This window comes from Falco biarmicus, chromosome Z (genome assembly GCF_023638135.1).
Source record: "Falco biarmicus isolate bFalBia1 chromosome Z, bFalBia1.pri, whole genome shotgun sequence".
In the NCBI taxonomy this organism is placed as follows: Eukaryota; Metazoa; Chordata; class Aves; order Falconiformes; family Falconidae; genus Falco; species Falco biarmicus.
The window spans coordinates 34,728,048-34,738,558 of NC_079311.1; positions in this window are offsets into that span (position 1 = coordinate 34,728,048).

The following is a 10,511-nucleotide window of genomic DNA, read 5'->3' on the forward strand; positions in this document are numbered from 1 at the left end:
TCACCTGGAGGCAGATTTCGGAACAAAGTTTATCACTGAAACACATAGTAAAGTTAGAATATTGAGCAATTCAGTACCGTAAAGAGCTGGTATTTGAATTACTAAAATATGTGAAGAAGGAGTTCTTAAACATACAGCACATTCCATTATATATTTCAGTAAATTTAATTAGAGTTTTGACTTTTCTGCATTTTGCTGTTCATGTGCCAGACCTCCCTATTGTTAAGAAGTTACTCATCAGATACAAAGCATGCCTTTGCTGTTATAATTGCTCTTGCTGAAATAACAAGAAGTTTTGATTTTGTGCATTAACTTTCCTAGCAAACCTGTGATGGCTGGAGTTCTAAATTGGTAACTTCTGTAAGGGAAAAATTAATTTTGTACTACCAAACTGGCTTGAGACTACCGTTTGATCCTGGTTTTGGGAACTGCTTGAGAATGTCTTAACTCTCTGTAAAGAATCAAAATTATAACGGTGTTTTTTTATGTAATTTGCTGCTAAATGTTACTATTTCTAATGTTGATTTCCTAAGTAAGGGGTAATGAAAGAATATATGAAGTCTTCTTTTAACAGAAGGAGAATGATAGTGCCCATTCCTTCCTTCCAGTGCCTGACTAACTGGCTTTTGCTTATCTTTTGTGTTTTTCTCTTTTCTATTTCATTCGGCTTTCAACTGAGACCTTTCAAAGCAGCACCCGTTTTTGTGTAGCTTGCAGTGGCTGCAGGTCATGTTTTGGTTTGTTAGTGGAGTTGGGGGGGCTGATCCTCCCCTCTCTGCAGCCTGACGCAGGCCCCCTGCCCCTTTTTGTGGGTTGCATAAGCTTCTGCTGGTGTGTGGTGGTGGTGGCCTGGCAGCAGCCACATTGTGAGTCCGTGTGTGACAGTCAGGGGCTTGTGTCAGCGAGCCTTGGCTAGAGCTTGGGCAGTGCTGGAGCTGAGGAGCCCGGGGCTTTGGAGCCTTGCTGCAGTCACCACAGTTTCCAAATGGACCAATGCAGATGTGCGAGGTGAGATGAGAGAGGTGCAGGAGTGAGAAAAAACAGGCTGTGATGTTGGTGCACATTGATACAGATCTCTCTTTGTATCTGAAGTTGCTGTAAGGTGTTAAGAGACAGACAGTGGTCATCTTCACCTTACTTATCAACCAGCTTTTCATTCCTCCTTATTTTCTTCCCCCAGAACTACTGCAACAGTAGGAAGCGTGGGTAAGGCTAGAGGTTTTCTCTGTCAACTTGGACATACTCAGCTTGTTTAGACTGTCCTGAACCAATACTTGCAGAGGTAGCAGCTCTGTGGTGCTGCTGTCAGCTGTGCCTTGGAACTAAACTTGATTGTGTGGACTGTGTTTTGTCTGGGAACAGATAGACCTGGCTGTTCAGATTTTAGTAGCTGCTGTTTTACAGACAAAAATCCAAATGTAAGTGTTGTGTTTTCTGTTCTTAAGTTTTTCCGATGGGCAGATGACATTGAGGCATCATCTTTTCTGCAAATGCATTGTGGGACAAATATTGCCCTCTGTCCATTAAGTTATAGCAGCTAAGCTGTCTTTGTCATGCCTGAAGCAGACAGTGAAAATGAGGGAAACATGCTGTGGTTTGAAAGCACAGCTTGTTTGTAACCTAAGAAGTTTTTCTTACATCCCAAATGCAAATGAGAAAACAATGCTTTTTGGTATCACAGGGAAAATTGATTTGTTAGTGATTCAGTTTCATAGTGGATCATGAAAGCATCATTTTAATTATAATTACAGTATTACAGATTTGCCTTCCACTTCCAAGTAGATGATTTCATTAAAATATTTTGTCCTCCAGGTTTATAAACTCCTATTTTCCAAAATTCTCAAGCAAGCATGGAATGACTCAGCGTTTACTGTGATGCCTTGGAAGGAAGATACGAAGAATAATTTGAATTTAAAGGTAGGGATAGTGAGATGAGAAAATGTTTTTACACTGTATGCAGCTTAATAGTTGTCCCATACTTCCCAAGGTGCTGCTGGGTATCTCCAGCAACTCTTACTGAATCCAGTTCCAAACATCAAGCCAGATGGCAATGCTTTGCTATTGTGTCCGTACTATTGAGTGAAGAAAGCACCTACTTTGTGGAAGATTGTTAATTGTGACCCAGAGACTTTAAAATTGACTTTGAAACATGTTTAATTTTTCATATCAGGTTATGATTATTTTTTGGATTTTATTTTGGTTGGTAGTGTTGGTGGGATCATGGGCTGGCTTGGTGGACAGGAACAAAAGACAAGTAGAAACAACAAGTGATTGACATTCCCAAACAAATGGCTGAGGAAAATTTGATGGTAGGATTGACGAAAGAATTTGCAAATTTACAAAATGTCACACAGATCACTGCTTGTTTGCCAGTACCGAGGGCAGTAGGTGAATCTATTCCATGGGGAATTTTAACCATGAATCTGACCAATCTGGAATATAAAAATGAGACCACCTATTGTGAACAAAGGCCAGTAACTCAATGGTATGAACAAGTAAAGGTTATTAGAAAACAGTGGAAGTCGCCAGGTAAAGAAACAGATTGTAAAAAACTATTGAATTATGATTTTATAACAGGATCCCGACCTAGTGCCGTAGCTTGAGTTCTTCTTCCTGGGGGTCCAAATCCCCAGTTGGGATGGTGTTCTTATGCTGAACAACTTAAAACCAACGTGAGCAGAAGTATCATGAAATGGAAGTGTAACAAAACTGGCCGAGGTACCCAATTAGTAGACCAATGGGACTCTATATGGTCTATGTCCGTATTTTCCCATTTTCAGTATATGGCAAGAAGTTCTTGGTGTTTTAGCTGGGATGGAAAAGGTTTTTTTCAGTATTACCCTGGGTCAATGATAGATCAATTTCATCGGGAGAGAAGGAAAATAAAATAGTGCTGTGGTGGAAATGTGAAAAAGTGTATGATTGCAGTAGTGCAGACTTAGTAATCCAAAGAATTCCTCCATTGGCCACTGTTTTAAAATATGGTTGTTTTTGTCGAGGTCTTAAGAACACTCTCAATTTAACCAGCACTTTTACAGTTAGAAAAGGAACTTTGTTTAGTTGTAGAAAAACTACTATTTGAAGTCCAGAACATTTAGTTTGGGCATTAAGTGATGGAACCTGGACCACACATTTACCATTACATGGTAAGGTGAAACAAATTACTTTAGGCATGCCAACATTGTGTCCAATTTGGAAGAAATCACCATTTAGAGGATCCTTAGAGAATTTAGAATTGAAACGAATAAAGAGATCTGAGATAAATGATGATACTTGGAATGAACCATCTACAGGAGTGAAAATTGGCTGGGCACTGGAATCACTTTTAAATCCTATAGCTTCATATAGAAACAGAGCATGGCTCTATCAGTTAACTGGTCAAGTGGAAAAACTAGCAAACCTTACCAAAAAGGGGTTTAAGGAATTGAATATACAATTACAGGCAACTTCCAGAATGACTTTGCAAAATAGAATGGCACTAGATATGCTCCTACCTAAAGAACATGGAGTATGTGGATATCTCAAGGATAAATTGGACCACTGTTGTATCCACATTCCAAATGTCACTCAGGATGTGGAACATGATCTAGACCAATTAGGAAAAATTGAAAAAGAAACTGAAACAATTCAAAAGGATATGTCAGAAGATGGGCTTGGGAAAATTTTTAACAAACTGGGATGGAATTTGAGCTCTTGGATACAATCTATAATTAAGACTTTGTTTCTGTTACTAATTGTCTTTTTGATGAGCATGCTAGTATATGCATGTGTACAATGTGGAAGGAGAACAGTAGTTTCACATTCCTTTTTTTCTTCTTTTTTAAGGATAAATTATAACTACACTTTGTCAAAATATTTATAACAGGGATTAAGAGAATACTTAGTAGACTTTTGTGAAATTTCCCACAGAAGTTATCTGATGGTATCTGGTGCCATAATTTAACATCTCTGTCTCCTCTGAGGCTTACAAGCTGAAGATGTTCTTGGGTTCCTTTGATTTCTTATGTAGTTGCAGGCTTGTATGCTCCCAGTTTAGCCAAAATAGTATAGAGCAGATGAATACCTGAGCACTGCAGCTGTGAAGCTCTAATCATCTTTGCCCTTTTCAGAATGATTGAATGAAAAGAAGAGGGTGCCAAGCAAGCAGGAAGAGAGGGGACTTTAGGATTCCCTACCCTCTATAGCTGGGTAATGAAATAAATTTAATTTTTTTCTTGCATTGCTATCCCTGCCTTGGCAGACTGCCTCCGCTCTCAATTTTTTGTGCTCAGCAGCTGTCTCTGGCAGTGTTAATGCCCCCATGAGCTTCCTGTAGGCGGAGGGAAATGCAAAGGCCAAATAGCCTGGCCTCTCTGCAAACCATTGTCTTCCCTCCCTCCCCTCCTTCCTGCTACAGTTCTGTTTACCCTTTTCTAGCAGCCCTTAGCAGAAAAATGCTTTCACGTGTGGAAGGGAGACATAGGGCTGCTGCAATTTTCTCAGTACACCAATCCCATGGAGAATAGAGGAGTGTGTATATGAGACAAACTTTAAAGCAATTCTATGAGTGAGTTCATCTTAACAATTATGTGAGAAGTTATAAGATGAGAGCAATGAGAAAGACGTTGCTTATGGGGACTCTGCACTCTGGGGATATCTAAGAAATCATAGTCCCTGCCCAATAAATTTCTAAGAGTGGAACCAGTAGGCTCCTCCAACAAGCCCTTAAAAAATAGGAAATGGAATGGAACAGTTCCAGTTGGAAGGGACCTACAATGATCATCTTGTCCAAATGCCTCTGAAACCCTGACAATCATAGGGCGTCAACCACCTCTCTGGGAAGCCTGTTCCAGTATTTGACCACCCTCCTGGTAAAGAAATGGTCCTAATGTCAAGTCTTAACTGTCCCTGATGCACCTTTGAACCATTCCCATGCATCCTGTTGCTGGACCCCAGGGAGAAGAGAAGCACCTCCCTCTCCGCTTCCCCTCCTCAGGAAGCTGTAGGGAGCAATGAAGTTGCCCCTCAACTTCACGTTCCTTAACAGCCCTTTTAAATTATGGGGCCCAGAACTGCACACAAAATGGCACACAATACTTTTTTGGTCTTTCTGGAGCTTTTGGGAGTTACCAATTTTGTCTAGGGAATCTTAAGCCTTCTAGCTGTGAACTGAAACTAATAATACTCTTAAAGCATCCCTGTAAAACTACTTGATATGAGTAATAGATTTCAGATATTTTTATGAGGAAATGAGTTTAAATGTGCAAAAGCAGAATATTCTTCCCTGCAGATGTAATTATATGCAATTTCAAAACTGCCATGTATTCATCGTGGTTCAGAAACTCTTAAAAATGACCAACAGTAGATGCATGTGCCTTGCCTTTCAGATCAGGATAAAGTGGCTAGATGCTAGCAGTTCAACACATACTCCTTTTAGCCTTTTAATTCAGAACACCATGCAGTATGATTTAATGAATCTCTTTCAAAAACCTGTGAATTATCTATGATTTGCAATTCAGAGTTCATTGCTCTGTGTGTACCAGGTCATATTGCAGGGAACAAGGCTATGCTACTGCTTTCATTTATTTATCAGTTCTTGATCTTGCACTGGGCAGAAAAGAGAGAAAAGTATTTCCTGTGAAACGGAATTAGATGACTCAACAATGACTTACTGCTATGCTTTCTGGTCTTGTTCAGCAGAATTTTAGAGTTAAAAATGTTGTTGGCATTTGTGAAGTTGTACTAAGGCTATTTGAGAAGGCTACTTTCAGAAAAAAGTTGGGGTTTCATTTCTTTCATAACCCAGTGGTTGACCCTCCTATCTATAGAGTTGTATTGGGAAGAGTAGTTTTCTTTAAGAAATTTCATCAGTACTGGGGGAAGGGAAAGAGGCTTCAAGAGCGAGATGTGAGAAAATGTCAGCTGTATGTTACCTCAGCCACTTCTATGGCTGTTCCTGCACTCCTGCATGCTTACAACTCTCTTCAGAGTGCTGCTGTTCACGTAGCATTGGACTGGCCATCATTCCTCTTCCCCACACAAGTACCACCAAGCATCTGCTGCAGTTGTCTCTAAAGGTGATCAGAGCTCACCTGCAGAATGCAGACCCCTGGAATATCTTTAAGTGTTTCAAATCCCCAGTTAAGGTTTTCAATTAAGGCCACTAAACATAGCTCACAAAAATCAGATAACCACATCATATACTGCATCTGAGTTAGTACCATACGAAGCAATGACCTCCAATCATGCAGTGCAAGTGTGTAAGATTCTGCCATTGCTTCAAGAAGGGACATAGCAAATGTGCTATGAATCCCCCCTTCCCACATGGCTTTTCTTAACTCTTTAACAACCTCGTATTGCACAGGCTGCCACTCTGGAGACTGATTTGGCTGCTAAAATACTGGATGTGTCATCACGACTCCCAGATACCTTCACATAAGCGCTTCCTGCTTGCATTCCCACCACCAATCCCTGAGACCCCCTTTCATCCTCCCCAAAACCACCGTCAACTCATCGGGGGTGGGGAGGGGGAGTGGGGAGGAAAAAGGTCTGGTTCCTTTTCCGGATATATAGGACCTGGATCAAAAGGTTTCTCGGTGCCAATGGAATTGCTGCCCGAGTTGTCCTGTTACCACACTTGGTGCTGTGCTGTGAGGGTTGCTGCAATTGGTGACAGGAGCTTTGGGGGCAGAGGAGGTGCACACAGAGTCTCCATCATTGATGGTGTGTTGAGAAGAGTCACGCTGTCAGTGGAATTTACAGCCTCCCCTGGTTCAGCACTGTTACTGGAATTCATGGATGCTTGGTGAAGACTAGTCAGGATTTGCCACCAAGCTGCTGAATGCTTTCCTGCTGCAGAGTCCCCCCTCTGTGGCAGCATCATAAAATTGTCTGCAAAGTAATTTGCAAAGTGCCGTCAGGCAGAAAGTCCGGCACTTTGTCATGGATCCATTCTAACAGAGTCACAGCTTGTTACTGAGCTGCAAGCAGCTGTTGCAATACATCCAGGCTGCGCTGCTGATCTCAGGATAACTTCCCTCCTATGGTTCCCGACTGCTCACCTTCTTTGTAGGTGACGGGTGCACAAAGTTAGTTTCCGCTATGCCACCGGTTCAGGCTCCATGAGCCTCCTACCCAAGCCCCACTTTTGGGTGCCATTTGTGCCATATGAAGACACATACTCAGGTTGTGGTGCAACCTGAGATGCTTTATGGAGCAGAGAAGCTCATATTGATATCTCTAAGCCCAGATACAAATTCCAGCTGTATCTTCCACCAGGCTCAGGGTGGAAGCTGTTCATGCAGTTACATAGCTATATTATCATTACAAGCACACAAACCCCCTTTTGGCTAGATAACCATGTTTTTTTCTTTCTTTCCTTCATAAGACCCATCTGTTCTTTTAATCAGACATTCTCCATCCTTCTCTTGTACATCTCTCTTATCTCCTGTCAGTAACGATCGGACATTCTCTATCCTCCTCTCACACTTTTTTCCTTATAGAAAAATGCAAAAGACTTAGGAGGAAGACTAGCTTTACTTGCACTGAAACTGTCTTGTGGTTTACTGTTCCAATACTCTGCGTTAGGAATCCCTTGACATGTTGAGGTATTCACAGTTCCTAACTCTGAAAGACAGCGCAGTTTTATAAGTCTTCTTACTCATAAATAATTTTAAAAGAATAACTCTACAACCTAGATGCCAAACTTTACAATCGTAACTACTACCTTGCTAACTTATTTTGAAAATTCATAAGGCTTTCATATGCCTCCCTGTCCTCAGGTGTGTAGTGTGAAAAACTAGTATTTCCAATGCCCATAACACCCTTAGAACAAACACTGATAGTCCTTATCTTTCCATCCATGTAAAAGAAGCTGTTGGTATATAAAACTAAATATAAGAGCATGTTTGCATCTGAAATCGGCTAGATGTTGTTGCAGCATATTTGCACTGTCACCCACATCAGCTACTGTAGGACAGTCAGACTGTATATATTTAAAGTTTTCAGTATTTTCACTGAAGGTCTCAAAAAGCACTCCCTCATAACTCTGTTGTTAGGGAGTCTGGAGCTAAGGTTCTGATGACAGCAAGGAAATCCTAATACTGTGCATCAGTCTGAGTCACTCTTCTTGACCCTTCCCATCACCGCTGCACATGGGTTGTGGTGTTTGGGTTTCATTGTGTTTTTTCTGTGAGCTAGCACCACTGGTTTTATGCTCGGGCAGTATGGAGGATCCAGCCTGGTGAGCCAGTGACTCATGGTGTCAGATATAGTTAGGTATTTCTCCCATGGCTTTCACCTGCCTTTCCCAAGTGCTTATTCTCTTGAGGAAAGGATCTCTGACTGCTGAGAGCACAGCATATATGAGACAAACAGGCTGTTAAAATCCAGTTTTCTGAAATTCTGTGCTACACTTGCTCAGAGATGTGGAGCACACCATCTGCGTAAGTGCTCATCTTAATGCAGAGAAACTGGGAAACTCACTATGCCTGGTATTACTTGTCAGATACTAGTTTAGATTTAGAGCAAGTGTTTAATTTTAAGATGCTTAACTTTGCAGTGACTCACACTTCCAACAGTATTTTTTCTCTACATCTAAAGGGACAAGAATCTAACTAAAACTTTGAGTTGTGATTAATCAGAGGAATTCATATAATTAGTCTTGGGAAAAAAACAATACCACGCTTTTATAAAACTAATGACAAAGTGACAGAAGTTGGCAACCCTAACCATACCCTTACAAAGTGAATCGGAGTTGTTCTGTCACCAGCTACAACAAAGCGCTCTCATATACTAGTAGGATTAATACCCCTGCAATTTCTTGGCAAAAAGTTTTTCCCCAAAACTAGTACTTCTGTAAAAGCATAAGGCATCTGTGCTTATGATTGCATTCTTAGCAAGGAGATTCTATATTTGTAATCTGGTTTATAGCCTGTTCTGCAGAAACATAACGTTTCTAGTTTTTCACAGTCATTTTTACAGTGAACTTAATCAGATCTTCATGTGGAGCCATACAGTTATCAGTTCCTGCTTTGCTTTACCATCTGCAGTTTCTTGCTGTCTCCTTTGGGCTTTTGTGATCTCCGTGGGAAGTGACTTCAACTACAACTAACAGTCGTATCACCACATCTCCCCTATCGGTACCTCAGCAGCGTCGGTAGACTAGTCCCTGGACTATTCTCATCCAAAATCAGTCATCCACCCCCACTTGTACATTCCTTTAAACACGCATCCCTGCATGGTTTAGGATCTGCTTGATCAAGGCAAACTGAAGAGCTGTGGTTTCAACAACAAATACTGAGGAGCACTGCGATAGTTACTGCTTCTCTTTCCCGCACTGTCTAGGCTGTGTTCTCCTCCCCCTCCCCCCTCTCATCAAAGTTGCAGCTTGTCACAGGCATGCACATACAGTGTGGCTGCATCCCAAATGCATTTATTCTATTTTGGCCTCTCCTGTGCCGCGATGAGAGACGGGACGCTGTTTGATGCAAAGAAATGTCGATTTATTGTACACAAACACGAGTTAATGTATGTTTTCAGAAGCTGCACGCTTTAAACAGATTGGTTCTTTAAGCTAAGCATTGCATACTAGGCAATCCCTGATTGGTGGTTAACTACAAACAAAGGACACTTTAAGTAAGTGTTTACAGTCATCAGTTAACTGCAAGGTGTTACCTCTCCTTGGCACCATCCCTTCCCCACTCCCCTATTCTCTCTTGGCATGACTCATCCTGCTGATTGTTATCTATTCACACTCCTTGTCCTCCCAGGGTTCCTGACCTACAAGCTCGAGCACATTCCCCTCAGCTAACTGATTGCCACCCATGGTCCAGATTTCCAGCCCGCTCCCTCCTGCACTCCTGGAGGAGGAGATCCCACAGAAGACTAAGTAAAGTTTTCTACTGTGAAAGATTCAGTAGAAATGAAGAACTGAGTTTTCGTTGTACCTTAAACAGTAATTTTTAACAAATCTGTGATTTTTTTTAAATTTGTATTTCATTTGCATGCAGACAATATTGATAGCTCTGTTTGAATCCTAGTGAAATACAGTGCAAAATTAATATTTTAGAAGTTTCTTTTAGGCAAGGCTTCAAGTTATGCATGAGCAGACCTATTAAGAGTAATGTAGTCATACATGAGCCATTACTGTATAGAGCAGCAATCAGAAACACATGGACCATGCAGGACTTCCCTAACTGGCATCGTTTCTGCACTACTGAAGCCAAAAAACAGTGAGGAGTATTACTATTACCCCATCTGCTCATATGAGGAGTCTCCAGATTTTGCTGTCTTCCTAAGCAGCTGGCAGACACCCCTGTGCTCCCCACTCCTGCTGTGGCAGCATCTCAAGGGAAAAATAAGATTCTGTCTCCTAGCTGCTTTGCCCCCAGAAGTGGTCTCGAGTCGGCATTAGATAAGCAAAGAAATCAACATTTTGGCTGGCTTGCCAGAGCTACACACCGTAGTATTTATGATGTATATATGATAACACAACAGAAAAAGGAATCTCCTGGCGGGGAGTTTTCTCAGCA